This window comes from Desmodus rotundus, chromosome 12 (assembly GCF_022682495.2).
Source record: "Desmodus rotundus isolate HL8 chromosome 12, HLdesRot8A.1, whole genome shotgun sequence".
Classification (NCBI taxonomy): Eukaryota; Metazoa; Chordata; class Mammalia; order Chiroptera; family Phyllostomidae; genus Desmodus; species Desmodus rotundus.
The window spans coordinates 6,640,322-6,654,727 of record NC_071398.1 but is presented as its reverse complement, the minus strand read 5'-3'; the positions used below and the strand labels follow the sequence as shown (position 1 = coordinate 6,654,727).

The following is a 14,406-nucleotide window of genomic DNA, read 5'->3' as shown; positions in this document are numbered from 1 at the left end:
GATGGGGGAAATAGTGTGTAGTCCATTTGCCAAACCTCGATTCGTCCATTAGGGAATTAAACGTGTCCGGGAGTGGGCAAACAGGTTTTCCTGGGTTCGAGTTGTACTTCGGACAAGTGGGACAAGTGAGGTAGGTGCTTTTTTGTGCCCTTTTTCATCTTTTCCCACCAATATCAGTTCACGAGTGCTATCGTTTTGTTGGGAGACCAGTGGTCTAGTGCACACACAGCAGTTAGCAATGGGAATTTTAGAGTTCCAGCTAGGCCCGGGTGGTTATTTGGCCCAACAGATAGCTCTTACTTTTTATCAAGCCAACAGTCGCATTTCCAATCTTGTTTTTCCTTTTCTGAGGCCAGTTGTTGGGCTTCTGTAGCTAGTTTTTCTAAGTTCTCATTGCGGGGAATATTCCTTCAGACCATGACGGGTTTGCCTGCTGTTGGTTCCTTTGAGGGCAGCACGCCTTGCTGCAGGTGTCAGCAGGTGATTTCCCTTCGCTTCCGGACGGTCGAGTTTGGAATGCAGCAGGTAAAATGTAGCTCCCAGTAATTGCTGAACACACTGGCCACTTCAAATGTTTCCACTGGAAGTAAGGAGTGTTGCTTCCACAGCATTCCAAAACCACAAGCTACTCCCAAAGCATATCCACTATCAGTACGGACGCTGGCAGTTTTGCCCTCGGCCAGGGTGCAGACCTGTGTGAGAGCGGATAGTTCTGGGCCGTAGTAGCCAAAGGCGAAGGTGCCACCTCAGTTCAGTCAGAGGGTGTTCATGTGGTATGTGTAGTCCAACATTCGCCACTGTCACCTTTGCAGTAAGAGCCATTGGCTCACCGTGAGAAGTCATTTACTCCAAGCGGTTTCCTGCAGGTCATCACGAAGGGTCAGCCAGGAGGTGACCTGTCCTTGTTGGGCTCTGTGAGGGGCTTTGTCAGTAATGGAGTAGGGGGTTAATGTTAGTACAGTGTGAAAGAGTTATGTGAGGAGCAGCTGACGAAAGGATGTCGTAGAAGGTGAGGCGGCTGACTGTAAATGTTGGGTGTGATGGCACTTCAGGGGGCCTTTGACTGCATGGGGTGCACTGATTTCCTGGGTGACCATGACCAGAGGGCAGTGGCAGTGATGCCTGTAAGGCTGGGGGCACATCCCAATGCCACAAAGTCCAGTGTTGGCTCTCCCTCCCTATGGTTGGATGGCGGTCCCCATGTTTTGGGTGAGGACCTCAAAAGCATTTCCTCCTTTTCATACACAAAACAGGAAAAAGGGAATCTAATAACTGAGACATCTAAAGGCAGGTGGGTGCATTAAAATCTTGTTTAAACCTTCGAAGGCTACGTCATCCCATTCTTCCCACAAAATCGGGCCAGGGTTGTTGCTCTTCAGTGACACACAGAGCTTTGGCCATGGGGTCCAGTTTGGGCAATCCCCAACGAGCCCGTGGAGAGCCTGTAGCTGATGCTTAGTTTGGGTTTGAGGAAACTTAGAACATCATGAAGCCTGTCTGGATGTAGGTGAGGCCCTGTTCTGATCATAGATGCCCTAAATTTCCAATGTGGGTTTGGGCAAATGCAATTTTTCCTTGGCAACCTTATATCCCTTAAAGGCTAAACGCTTTAGCAATTGGATGGCGTCTTCCTGTGGGCCATTTGGGAAGAGCAGAGAAGGAGGTCGTGCACATTCTGCAATAAATGAAACCCATAGGGAACTTTATATCATCCAGATCGGCCTTCAGGATTTGTGAGAAATAAGATGGGCTCCCGATAAAGCCCCAAGGCATTACTGTCCAGGTGAATCGTTTTCCTTTCCAAGTGAGGGCAAAAGGTATTGGCTAGCTTTGGCAACTGGAGTGGTAAAGAACATACCTCATAAATCAATGACAGGGGAGCATTTATTTTCAGTTGGGACAGTTGGTAGTGGCGTTGGGAACAGCAGGCTTCGGAGAGATAGCAGCGCCGCTCAGGTGCCGAGGTCCTGGTCGATCCTCCACCCTTGGCCTTCGGGTTTTCGCACGGGAAAGACGGGAGTATTGCAGGAACGAGTGCACGAGATAATGAGGCCCCGAGTCCTGTCTCATTCATTATGTGCTTTCTACCTTGCAGGATGTCTGTGCTTGTGGGGTGTGGGTTGATTTAGAGAAGAGGTTTTGAGTGACCTACGGCAGTCTCGACGGGAGACGCACTGCAGACTCTGCCAGTACCGGTTGAAGACGTTGCCCGTAAAGAGGGTGATAGCTGATTCAAAAAAGACAAACGATCAGTGCTCCCAGGCTCAGCTATCGTGCCTTCGAACTGGAGCAAAGCAAAGATGTCAAAGAGCCGTTTAATTCACCTGATTGGCCATTTTGTTGGCTACTGTCAAACTCCAGAATTATTTCCCCCTTTCGGGAGAAAGAAATTTCAGCATGATACTTTTCTAAGAAGTCTCAGCCTAATAAAAGAATGGGAGTAGAGGAGCCGCGGAGAAAAGGGGCAATGTCTCTCAAGGGGCCCAAATTGAAAGGGATAGGTTCGGAGACAGTAACCTCCCGAGATGGGTTAGAGACCCCCACTGTTTGATTTAGTCCTCCAAGGCTGGGCTGCTGCACGGCAGTGGGGTTGGGCACCGAGAGTGCGATAAGGACAGAGAGAGGTTCATTCCCGATCTGGAGAGTTGTTTCTTTGAGGAAGGTGCAGAAGAGCCCCTCGAGGTCCTGGGAATTAGGAGGACGGTGAAGGGCCGGCTAGAAGGCCAAAGGCACCTCAGCCCTAAAGTTTCGCCACAGTTTGTGACAGTCTCCTTTCCAGGGTCGGGCTCCATGCGATAACAGCAGATGGTTGTTTCGGGGGTTGAATAGGGACCTGTGTTTGCTGGAGCTGAAAATTCAGAATTTTAGTGTATTTTCTTTTAGGTGATTCATCTAGGGTGCAAGCAAGCTGGCTTGCCAGGCCAACCAAAACCAGGCTGGACAAGGCCTTTCATTTCACCCTGGCCCTATTAACCACAACAGGAAGGTCTCAGTCACCCTGTTAATAAACTGAAGAGCTGTGTGAGTGGAACCATCATCTGGAGGAAAACCAGAGTTCTCTTTGAAAACAACCTGGAGTTGGTTATAATAGTCATCAACAGGTTCATCAGATTTTTGTGAGCAAGGCCTAAGTTTTGTTCCAATCAACAGGCTTTGCAGAAGCCCTGGGAATTGCCCCCATGAAGTTGCTCAGCAATTGCACAAGCCTGATTATATCATAAATAAGTCCACAGGTTAGTCTCTGGTTGTGATCCCAGAGACCTTGAGGATATAAGTCAGAGAAATCGGGCCGATACATTTAAATTCCTCAACAAATCAGTGGGGATCCTCAGCTACTTTAGGAAGATCTTTGACTATGGCTTGCAGTTTCGCTGTGTTTTAGTCCAGGGAATATAAGAAATTAGGGCTTTAGCCTTTTGATCCTCAGAAGGCTTACTTTGAAAGAAACAGGCTTTGATAGGTTCGGAGGAGGAGGAAGATGGCGGAGCCCGAGACAGAGAAGCGGCGAGAGGACCATGAGGCTTCAGGGTCGTTTGTCTTTCTTTAATCACTGTTGGCTTCAGTGAGTCTTAACATTTTATTTTGCAAAGAGGCAAGTTTAAACTCCTAGTAATATTTGGAAGCCTCAAAATTCCAATAGAAATAGGCATTCCATTCAGTTCTGACAGTTTCTGAGCTATGGTTGTCCACTTCGGTTTCATGAAAAGAAAGTTTGGGGGATTCAAAATTACTTTTGGTCAAATTGGTCTCTGTAGGTAGAAGAAACGCGCATGAGGAGGAAGCAGGTTCTAAACATAAAATCAGCCAGGGTTTCTGTTGGGGGGTGGCCCTCAAAGGTATTTAGATAACTGGGAACCCATTCTTCCACAGCTTCTTCTCTAGAGCAAGAGCCTACACAGCCTGCGGGCCAAATAGCAACAGACTTGCACTGGGAGCGGTTCGATTTCAAGAAGCTGGACTGAAGGCTGAACGGCGCAGTTGCCGGAGGAACAGTCTGTCCCCAGAGGAATCAGTCAGATGGAAGTCCAGCGCTGTTGCAGTGGAAAGACCGGATCTCCAAAGAGTCGGGCCCAAGCGCCACCCAAGTGCTCGTGGACAGAGCCAGGCCTTAACCAGAACAGGAGGAAGCCTCACCTTAGATCCCAAATCGAGCCTGGGGAGCTTCAGAGCACACAGAACAGAATCCAGGACCCAGGAGAGGGGCTGACCCTCAAAACCCAGGCACTGTTTTTCAAAACTAGGTGCTGAGTGTTTTGGAATAAATTACGATTCATTTCTTAATGCAAATGATATCTGTACCACGTGTATCCAAAGCATAGGTTTCCTTCGTTTTGCTTTTAGATTTTAGAATGTAACTGTTCTTTGGGCTGGAAAAAATAGTCAGTGGTGAAAATAATTTGCATAGCTGGACTTAATGCCTTTCACCAATTTTATGGCTTTTTGTGTTAAGAATTTTTATTGATAAGGTTGCATTAAGTCAATGATTTTGAAGGTCTACTAAGATATTACATTATATACAGAATAATATTTAAATAAACCTTAAGCAAATTTATATTTTTTTTATTTGTGTGTGTGTGTGTGTGTGTTTGCCGATGGACTGGAGATTGCTTCCTGAGAAGTCAACCCAACTCCGATTCTAAAATGTTCTCATTATTCCGTTTGGTTTTTAAAAATTAGAAATTGAGGCTGATTTCCTCATATTAACAAACCAGCACCACCAGGTTCATTCTGTAATTAAAAGTCATCTCTCAAAGATGTTACTAAAATCTTAGAAATATTAAAGATTTAAACCCTAAAGATTGGCATGGAGATAATGAAATCTTCCCCATTATTTCCCCCCTCTCTCCCAGAGTGATTAATTTTATTTCCTGTGTCTTCCTCCTTGAGCCGTAACGCTTTTGCCGAGATTCCTAATTTGGTGAAACCTGTTTTGGGGATCATCTCTGTTAAGAGGACAGCTGCCGAGAAGGCATTCGCTCTCGGAGCATGGATTTTAGATCATGACCAGTCGAGACTCGGAGCGGAGGAACACCTGTCAGAGGCGGTTTTTTTTACAAGGAGATGGTCTCTTTAATCAGATTTCATTGCGCTGCAGAAAAACGATTCATTTCAAAATGCGGGTAAAACAGCACCTGCTTTTATGATTCATCCTCACCATACTTTTAAAGGGGAAAAAACAATTTAGAGCTTATTTATGACGTTGTTCTATGTAGAGGGAGAAAGCGCAGCAAAGTGTTTAAAAAGGAAGGACTTTCCCAGATGTCTGATTTAAAGCTTTCTGTGGGGAAAGAGGTCTAAACTTTTATTTTTGAACTTTTTATGTGACTGTAATTAATGACAGGAATTCTTATGGCAAACTTTTAAAATGCTGAAGCTAAATTGTGAATACGCGTCATGAATGAAACCGGGGAAACTTCCCCCTGTTGGGATCTGCTGCCTTTATCTGTGAACAACGCGAAGTATTACGGATACTGACTGGTGTTCAGAGGAACTACTCTCGACTTCCCACTCGGCTCTAATTAGAAGCACCGTTAAGTACATAAAACACAGGTACTTTCTCACATCTGCAAACTATATTGAGGGTAACTATTAGAAGACAAACTTCATTTCTCAAACTGTAATTTAACGGTATAACAGCGTGCAGACCGGAATATCAGTTAATTTTCAAAACATTTTATTCTACACCAATTAGCTCAGGTCCTGGAGGGCAAAATGACAAGAGGTTACTCGCTCACTATGTATTTAGTTAATTGAAAAATGCTCAAATTGCTTTTACAGTTGTTATTAAAAAGTAGAATCAGTGTTGCCAGGGCTCAACCATAATTGGAACCCCAGGGAATTAAATATTTAGCATTAGTAATGTAACAGCACTCAGGACACAAATTTCTATTTTCGTAATGAAAGCTATACACTGTGAGTGCAGGCGGCCGAAACGACAGCTGTGACAAGTGAAGCGGCCTGGGATATTTCAATAAGACACCTCATTGGACAGCAAGTCTTACCACATTACTCGTTTGTAAGAGATCTGCAAGTCTAATTCCCAGTAGAGGCCCGTTACCCAAGTATTTAGATTTCTAATTGCATGCAGGATGAAGAGTTGGGCAAATGCCTTGCCATAAGTGGATGAAATGTATAGCGCTTTCTAAATAATCCTATGTTAAGTTCATGCCTTTGTCAATTTAAAAATAGCGGGACTGTCAGGGAATCAAGTCCTTGTTTGTTTTAAGTTTAATTACATTTTAAGCACAAACGCTTTCAGCGTCACGAGGAGGAAAGTCGGATACCGGGCTCTAATGAGCTGCAGCGGTAGACGGCGGGAGGCCCTCGGGAGCCCCACGTAAATGAACTGGATGGAAGTACTCGGTCAGGACACAGGGGCGGGCTGAGCTGTTCTTAGAGCCCAGTTACAGAGCTGTCTCTCCCTCCTGTTTTCATTCCAAACAGCCCTGCAGAGACTGGAGCAGCCGCCTGTTACAACTGTTCAGCTTGTCAAAATGTATTATATTACTCCACTAATAAATAGTATTAAAGGGCATCGGGCTTCATTTCTCGTTTTCAGAGGGGATCGGGTTAATCAACACAACTGGCTTAGGCTGGGCTTATTTTAATTTGTTTATGTCATCTAAGTAACATCGAAGGTCCAGCATTTGAGTTTTTAAAGCGTTCTTTTCCTGGGGTTGTAAAACTTACACAATATTACAGACAATGGAAACAATTAACAGGGGCTATTTATTGTGATCTTTGTCCTTGAAAGACGTATGGTTTTAACATGTGTAGCCCGCATTCAGAGTATCTGAAAAACCGTAGCTAAACAGCCATCCTTCAAGGCATAACTAGACTAATGCCTTTACCAATCATTCCGTCTTTCCTTGAAAAAAAAAAGCACTTGCCGAACAAGTTGACTTCATAATTTTCTTCTGCTTACCATTGGTTCTGTCAGTGTTTTGGGAATTTATTCTAAGCGATCAAGATTTCTGTTTGGTAATTTTTAGAACAATACATGCTTACATAAAAAAAAGAACACTGTAGATGTTTATTTGATAAACTCTCCCTTTTACCCTCCTCCCATTCCCTCTTCCCTCCCTTTTGGTACCTTTGCTAACAATTTGATAACAAATCAAACGTTCATAACACTTGTGTGCCTATTACACACGTGCACATACAGCTGTATGCATGTGTGTGTGTGTGTATTACATACATATTGCATCTTTAAAGAGCACGCATTGCGTCGTTCTGGAATAGTCTGTGACCTGCTTTCCTCCCCCACTGAATTTATCGTAGACATTTTCCTGTACTGGTGACCAGATCTTTCTCATTCTTTTTAATAGTTAATCATCATTCCAAGTTCTGGAGGTAAAAAAATAAATGTATTCATTGCCTACTGATGTCCTTTAAAGTCATCTCCAGGTTTTTGCTGTGGCAAATGATGTTACCCCGAGCTCCTGAGTGTGCCCAAGTGCGTGCGTCTTTGTGCTCACGTCGTAACAAACTACGGAGCTAACACCGATTACTTCGTGTCAGGCCACATTCAATGCACTCCATGTACACTGACTCAGTATGTCTTTGCAATGAGGAGTTAGAATGGTTGTCAGTCCCTGTTTTACATGTAGGGAAGCCGAGACACAGAGAGGTCCAGTAACTTGCCCAAGGCCCAAGCCAGTGATCAGCAGAGCCTGGCTTCAAACCCAGGAGGTTTGGCACGCTGGAGTCTGAGTGTTTTTGGGTTTTTTTAATTTTTTTTTATTTTTGAGAGTATGTTTATGAAAGCTGCAGACAATGAAACAAGGAAATGCTTAGGATAGAAGAAGCAACAGGAGAGCGCCTGGCTGGGGCTGCTTTGGCTCTCCGGAGAGGTTAGAGGAAAGAAGTGAGCCAAGGTGGGGCTGCTGTTGGCACACCGGGAAGTCACAGAAAAGGGGCCCTTGGAGAGAGGTTCAGGGGCATAGCCCACCCAGCTGCTGCTGCCCGTTGCCCTTGTGTAGGAAGTCTCGTGGGGGACCCTTAAAGTTTAGGAGAGGAAAGTAAAGGTGCCCTCCTGAGAGGGGGAGAGGTGTCGGCGTGGGAGAGAGAGCGCCCAGGCGCTCGGTTCTTAACCAATACCGTGTGCCTGCAGAAGAGCCTTATCTCCTCCTGTAATTTGCTTTTCCTTATGAGTGCATTTGAATGTGGTTTTATTTATTTACTGCCTCTACATTTCCTCTGAGAAGTGGCCCGGTCACGTCTTTTGCTCATTTTTCTATAGTGCATTCAAAAGATCTCTGTTGGCTCTTTGTTAAACTTCATCAAGTGTTCTTTTTCTGTTGCTTATCTTCTTACTTTGTTTTGTTTTAATATTACTAAGTTTTGCTTTACGAATTTAAGTATAATGAAGCCTTTCACCACCCCAATATAGCTAGTCTGCTTTCTGACATTTTCTTCTCTTTTTAAGTCTTAACCTTTAACCCATGTGTGATTTATTTGTGTGGTGTAAGGAAAAGAGCAAACCTTTTATTTTCCAGTAGCACCCACAGGTTCATTTTGTAAGTTGTTCCCTTTTTGTCTCTGTGGTTTGAAATATAATCTTTGTCTAATGCAATCTCCCACTTGTCTGCACATGCCAGTTCTTTAGAATATTCCATTTGTCTAATCCCGCAACGTCACACTTGTTCGCATTATAACATAAATGTAAGTTTAAATCTTCACAACTTAAAAAAATATCTACCCAATTCTCTTACTCTCAAATGATAAAAAGTGATATAATTTATGTTAACACATACAGGTAGTTTAGAAATATATGAAGCTGTAGCAGGCAAAGACACCCACATCCTAATTCCTGGAACCTGGGAAGATGCTCCATCACGTGGGGAAGGGAAATGCAGGTTGCAGGTGGAATTAAAGTCACTCATCAGTTGACCTTAAATAGGGAGATTATCCCGGATTATGCGGGTAGGCCCAGGGTAATCACAGGAGTTTTTAAATGAACAAGAGAGAGGCAGAAGAGCCAGAGCATCGCCACAGGAGAAAGAGTCAGCCGAGTGTTGTTTGCTGGCTTTGCAGCTGAGGAGCGGAGGCAGGAGCCAAGGATTGCGGGCAACCACTGGCCGCTGGACAAGGCGAGAGACAGAGTCTCTTCTGCAGCCCGGAAAGCACCAAGCTCTGCTGACACCCTGATTTTTGCCCTGTGAGGCCCAGTTTGGGCTTCCAACCTCCCGAACTGTAAGGTAATATTTTTGTGGTTTTTTTAAACAGCCAAGTTGGTGACCATTTGTTACAGCAGCTATAGAAAAAAGGTAGGTTTATAGTTGTGATACAAATAAATAATACGATAGGTAATCAGTAATATTGCCAGCATAGACCCCGTGTCCTGTGTACTCACACTGCGGTTAGAGTCAGTGCCTTCCTGAACTTGGCATCCTGGGTGCCTCGCCCAGGCCCAGCCCCAGCCCCAGCCCCAGCCCCGTTAACGGAGTCCATTGTTCTCCAGGCAGGCCACTCGGTGGTCGCACAATGTCGCCCACCTCCCGCTCTGGGTCTTTCGTCTCTGTCATCGGGGCCATGAACTTCTTACGCTGAAGCCTCTCAGAGGAAGAGGTTTTGGGCGAGGAGTGGGTGAAGAACGAATGGGTCCAGGCAAAAGAAGACAAGTTGAAATTTCTGAATTGCCTAATTGTAATTAGTGTACAACTTGGAATTTCTGCACCTATTAGTAACGAATTCCATGGGAAGGAGAGAGCTGTGGACAAAGCAAGTACCAAGGCCTGTGGGAGCCCCCCTGGCTCCCCCTCCCGACTAGCTCTTTCTTGCTGTGTGAGTGGTGCAGGGGTGTTACCCCGTGGTCATTTTGCAGGTGTGAAAACTTGTGAGACCTCTTAGGATTTGGGCCTGACGTGCTTTGGTTTCATTGCAGACAGTGCCTAATTAAACTAGTGAATAGCCGAAGAGGGTCTCAGAGTCGCTGGTGCGTATGTTCTCAGAGCTCTGTGGACAGGCGAGGTAACGATCTCCATGGGAAAGCTTCTGAAAAGAGGTGTCCCTGACCATTGGCCACCAGCCAGCCATCCCAGATGCTTGCTGTGCCTGATCGATGTTTCCTGATCTTCTTAGTTCCCTGTCCTACCTCTGGCCCTCATGTGCTCTTTGCCTGGAACTCTGGTCTCCTCCTTCAGGCCTCAGCCGCCCTGTCACCCCCTGAGAGAGCCCCTCCCGGGTCTCCATTTTCTCTGTCATGCATCACCCCCTCTAGGCTGCAAGCTTTGTCTTTACTCAGAGTCTGGCACCTGCTTGTTAGGTGTTTGTCGAATGAATACAAGTAACCAACGTGGGGCTACATTGTTCTAGACCAGAGGAAGTGTGACGTCTTCCTTCTGCCCGGCCTGGAGGAAGCTGCCATCAGAGACACATGCTGCCTTGTAACATACTAGATTCCTAGTGCTTCGTGAAGGGGCGAGGTCAGGATCCACCTGGAGAGGCTGCTGCTGCCTGCTCCTCACTCCCTCCGCATCTGCCTTCCAGCTGTAAGGGCTTAAGCTCTGTCCCTGCTGGAGAAAAGTGTGCAGATCGGTGCTCTGGGGTTGGAAGTTGAACATGTTGATAATGAGAGCCCACACTTACTGAGCACTTACTATGTGCCAGGTGCCACGCTGCATGTGTGACCTGCACGGTCTCACTTAATCCCCACAAGGAAGTAGACTATCCCTGTGATTCCTGTTTTGACAAGTGAGGAAACGGAGGCTCAGAGAAGACGAGCTCACGGGATTCATGGATGAGAGGACTAGGACTGGTACCGGGACCGTCTGACGCCGAAGCTGCCATTGGCCCCACTGTTCCCTGTGGCGTCGCCTCCCCGACTTGCAGCACCACGGAAGCACTGGCTGGAGCCCTGACATTTCTGAGGGAGAAAAGGTTGTGGAGGTCACCTACCTGAGCCCCTTCTGTTGGCATTGAGGAGAAAATGTAAGCCTGACATTTGCAGCCACTGGTCATTTTGCAATTGATTCCTCTCATGAAACAGAAGGAATTGAGACCGTAGCTCACAGGGGCAAAGAGGAACACTAGAGCCCGCCCCAGATCACTTTTGGCAAATGCACACAGCCTTTCGTCCACAGGATGAAGGAAGCTACACTCTCGGGTAACTCAAATAAGTGCAGCGCCTAGCCTGAGAAAGACACCTTGGGGAACTCCGCTGACATTTATTTCCTCGGACTCACAATTAACGTAAAACACCTAATATTTTAGTGGCTGGCTTTCCAACTCCCCTGAGCCACTGGGCTTTGCGTTCAATGCAACACTCTTGCAGCCCGAGATTGTGGACTCACGGGACCACGTGGAACAAAAACAGCAGAACACGGTTCCAAGATTTACTACACCATTCCAATTTTGGACTAAAATCACAAGACATTTCTCCCCGTCCTCCCCACAAGTCCATCTGCTCCCATGGCTCCGTAGGTTTGAAAAGATTCGAGGGCAAGGGAAACGCCGTTGAAGTAGTAGATTTCACATTCTAGTGATGTTTCTGTAGCTGCCCCATGTGGCCCCGTGTTAAGTAGCTGAACATTTCTGCTCACTGGCTGCCACAGTCAGCCCTCCCCTCCTACAGAGCCCCTCCTGACTTCAAACAGCATTTCCTGGGGTTGCAGAAGGGAGGGAACGTGGGAGAGGGTTACTGCGTAGGCTGCCTGAATTCATTCTCGTCTTTGTGCTTTCTGGCTATTAGAGCCACGCAGGAGGCGGGATTGCAGAGGAATTTGAAGGGTGTCTTCAGATAAGGTGCTGGAGACCCTGATATTTGCATGAGAGCTCACATTCTCCTAGCAGCAACATTTTTAAAGCATAACTAAATGTGATTTCAGCTGGGAAGGTTCATAGCTCAGATACGCAAGGGATGCTGGATCAGTTAAAGGACCCTTGTTACATATGAAAGCTCATCTCCACATCTCTTAGGACAAAAGCAGTCACTTGGACTGTCTTCCACGGTGCAGTGGTTCTGCTGGAGGCAGGCAAAGGCAGCCTGAGAAGGCACTGCACCCAGCACGGCACGAGAAATGGGCCATTTGTGAGCCCTCACTGCACGCAGCTGGAAAGCGTGAATGAGGCCGGGGTAAATATAAGCTGGACGCCCCTGAACTGGGAAGTCCTAATGGCAGCCAGCCTGTCCTTTTTTTATTCTTTTTCTCATCTGTCAGACTTTCTCAGAGCTTGAAGAGTTCTTTAAAGTCTTCTAGATAGTTTTCTATATGGAAAATAAACCCAACATAATTGTTATTTTGTTCTACTTTGTATTTTGAATGAAAATTTGAAGTAATATCATAATCAACGAAAGGCAAATACCATAGGATCTAATGAACAAAACGAACAAATGAGTAAAATGGAACCAGAGGCACGGAAACAAGGAACAGACTAACAGCAACTGGGGGTGGGAGGTAGGCGGGGGGAAAGGGGGTGGCTAAGAGAGGAAAGAAGGGGATGGGGCTAGTCAAGGAGCAGGTATGAATGACCCATGGACGTGGACAACAGGGTGGGGGTTGACTGTGCGGGTGGGGGGTGGGCAGGTCCATGGAGAGCAATGGGGGAAAAGTGGGACAACTATAATAGAATGACAATAATTTTATAAAATTAAGTAAAAAATTTTCAAACTTTTGTCAAATTTTTTAGCATAGTACAATACGTTACTACATGAGTCAACCTACTCCCACCAAGTTAACACAGATGTTAGGCTAATTTGTTAAATGAACAGTAATAGACCGATTTTTATTTTAAAATGTTGCCAGTCAACAGTATTTCCGGCACATCGCTGCGTGTACGGAGCCGTGCCAGGTGCCGCAGCGGCCCCGCACGTCTAGGCTGCAGTGGCCAACCTGGAACCTCGAAGATCCTCTTTGGTTGGTTTCCCCACCGCGGTGGCCCTTCATGGAGTCCTGACCCAGGCGTGGCTGTGACTGCCCTGGGGAGCACAGGGGGGCCGGGAACTGTCAGTGGCGCCTGCGCTCGGCGTTGTCCCACGGTGAGCTGAGCTTGGCCTGAGTCTGTTCTTGGTCACTCTTGTTTCTCCTTCTCTCCCCTGCTAACCCACAGGGGGGACCGGTTGCCGCTGAGCTGCAGGTTTCTCTGCATGAAGCTAATTGGCCCATTTGGGGCTTTAACCCAAATTCTGAACTTCCTAGCACCTTTCTTTAGGCAACTGGGCTTGGCACTTTGGATGCAAATGCTGCTTGCTAATCATTGGGAATGGCTTTCCGGGTGGTGGTCATGGGGTGGGGGGGGGGGGGGGAGGTTTGCTGCTGCCACCGCAGCATCAGCACTGACTTGCCACAGTAGGAGCCTTGGTCCTCAGTGTGGAAGCAGAGTTTGGGTGTTATGGGGATGATTTGGCCCCTGTCACGTTCCAGGGAGCAGCTCAGTGGGCCACACACTTCCTGACCCAGCCTACTGCACAATAAGACGCAATTTTCAGGAGTCACATGGTACCAAGACATTGTGGGGCCCTCGATGCCAATGTGTGAGCCACAGACCTGTTCTGTGGCGGCAACTCAAGGGCTCCCACCCCCATTATATTACTGCAAAAGCCCAACCTCCGCGCACAGTCACACTCTAAAGAACCGGGGGCCAGGGCATCCACACGTCACCTTGGGGCGGGGAGCATGACTTAGCTCCTAACTGGTGAAGCCTCACAGTGTTTGGAATAAAGGTACCATCATTATCTTCTGTGAGGCAGGTCCCCAGAAGCTGAGGCCCTTGCCTGCTGACCTTCCTGCAGCAGGTCCCGCACACCACTCAGACGCTCTGCCGTTCTTCTCCGGCTGGGCACGTCAGACAGATGATGGAGTTTATGGCGTGAGTTCAGAAAGGCCCATTGCCATTTCCAGATTCCTTCTGAAGGTGTATACGTCAAGGTTGTTAATGGCGTTTCTGCTACTTACCTGCTGTGTGACCTCCGGCAGGTCACTTCACCTCTCTGGCTCTTGGTTTTCTGATCTACAAAACGGGGCTATTAATGGTTCCTACCTGAGAGGGCTACTGTAGGGCGGATACGGGATACTGTATATGTAGTCTTTAGAATGCCGGCACACAGCAGGTGGTAAGTATCTGTTAATAGTTATCCCTGTGTTATTCCAAGGAGGATGCGTTTTCACAATGTGACAAAGTGATTGCCATCGTTCTGTTTCGGCGTTTGCTATCACGTGCTGGTTGTTGGGGTCTGGAGGCTATCACGGGCTCACACGATCATTTGCAGGGTGCCGTGTCATGTCACGCTGGCAACGTGTCAGAGGCCGGTGTAATGTGTCAGAAGTGATTTAATTCATTGGCGTGTCATCAGTGCGACACAGCACCGGGAATCAGGACAGCTCTCCGCTTCTAGCGCGCGGTGGGCACGCCAGCCAGGTTTCCTTGGGGTTAGCCGACATGCTGAGCTGCCATAGCGGCCGACCA

At 47.1% G+C, this 14,406-nt stretch overlaps 1 long non-coding RNA gene across 6 annotated transcripts in view; it reads left to right on the top strand.

The window, feature by feature from the left end:
- The window catches only part of LOC112296677 (uncharacterized), a 108,111-nt gene that overhangs the window by 25,098 nt on the left and 68,607 nt on the right, over positions 1-14,406 (top strand). The window contains exon 7 of one of the 6 annotated variants that reach the window (XR_008425676.2): positions 9,037-9,200. The exons of 3 other annotated variants lie outside the window; for them this stretch is intronic. This is a non-coding gene — a long non-coding RNA (uncharacterized lncRNA). Of the gene's footprint in view, positions 1-3,870; positions 8,043-9,036; positions 9,422-14,406 lie in introns of those variants that run through there. 2 more of the 6 variants (XR_008425674.1, XR_008425673.2) reach the window with 2 other exon arrangements.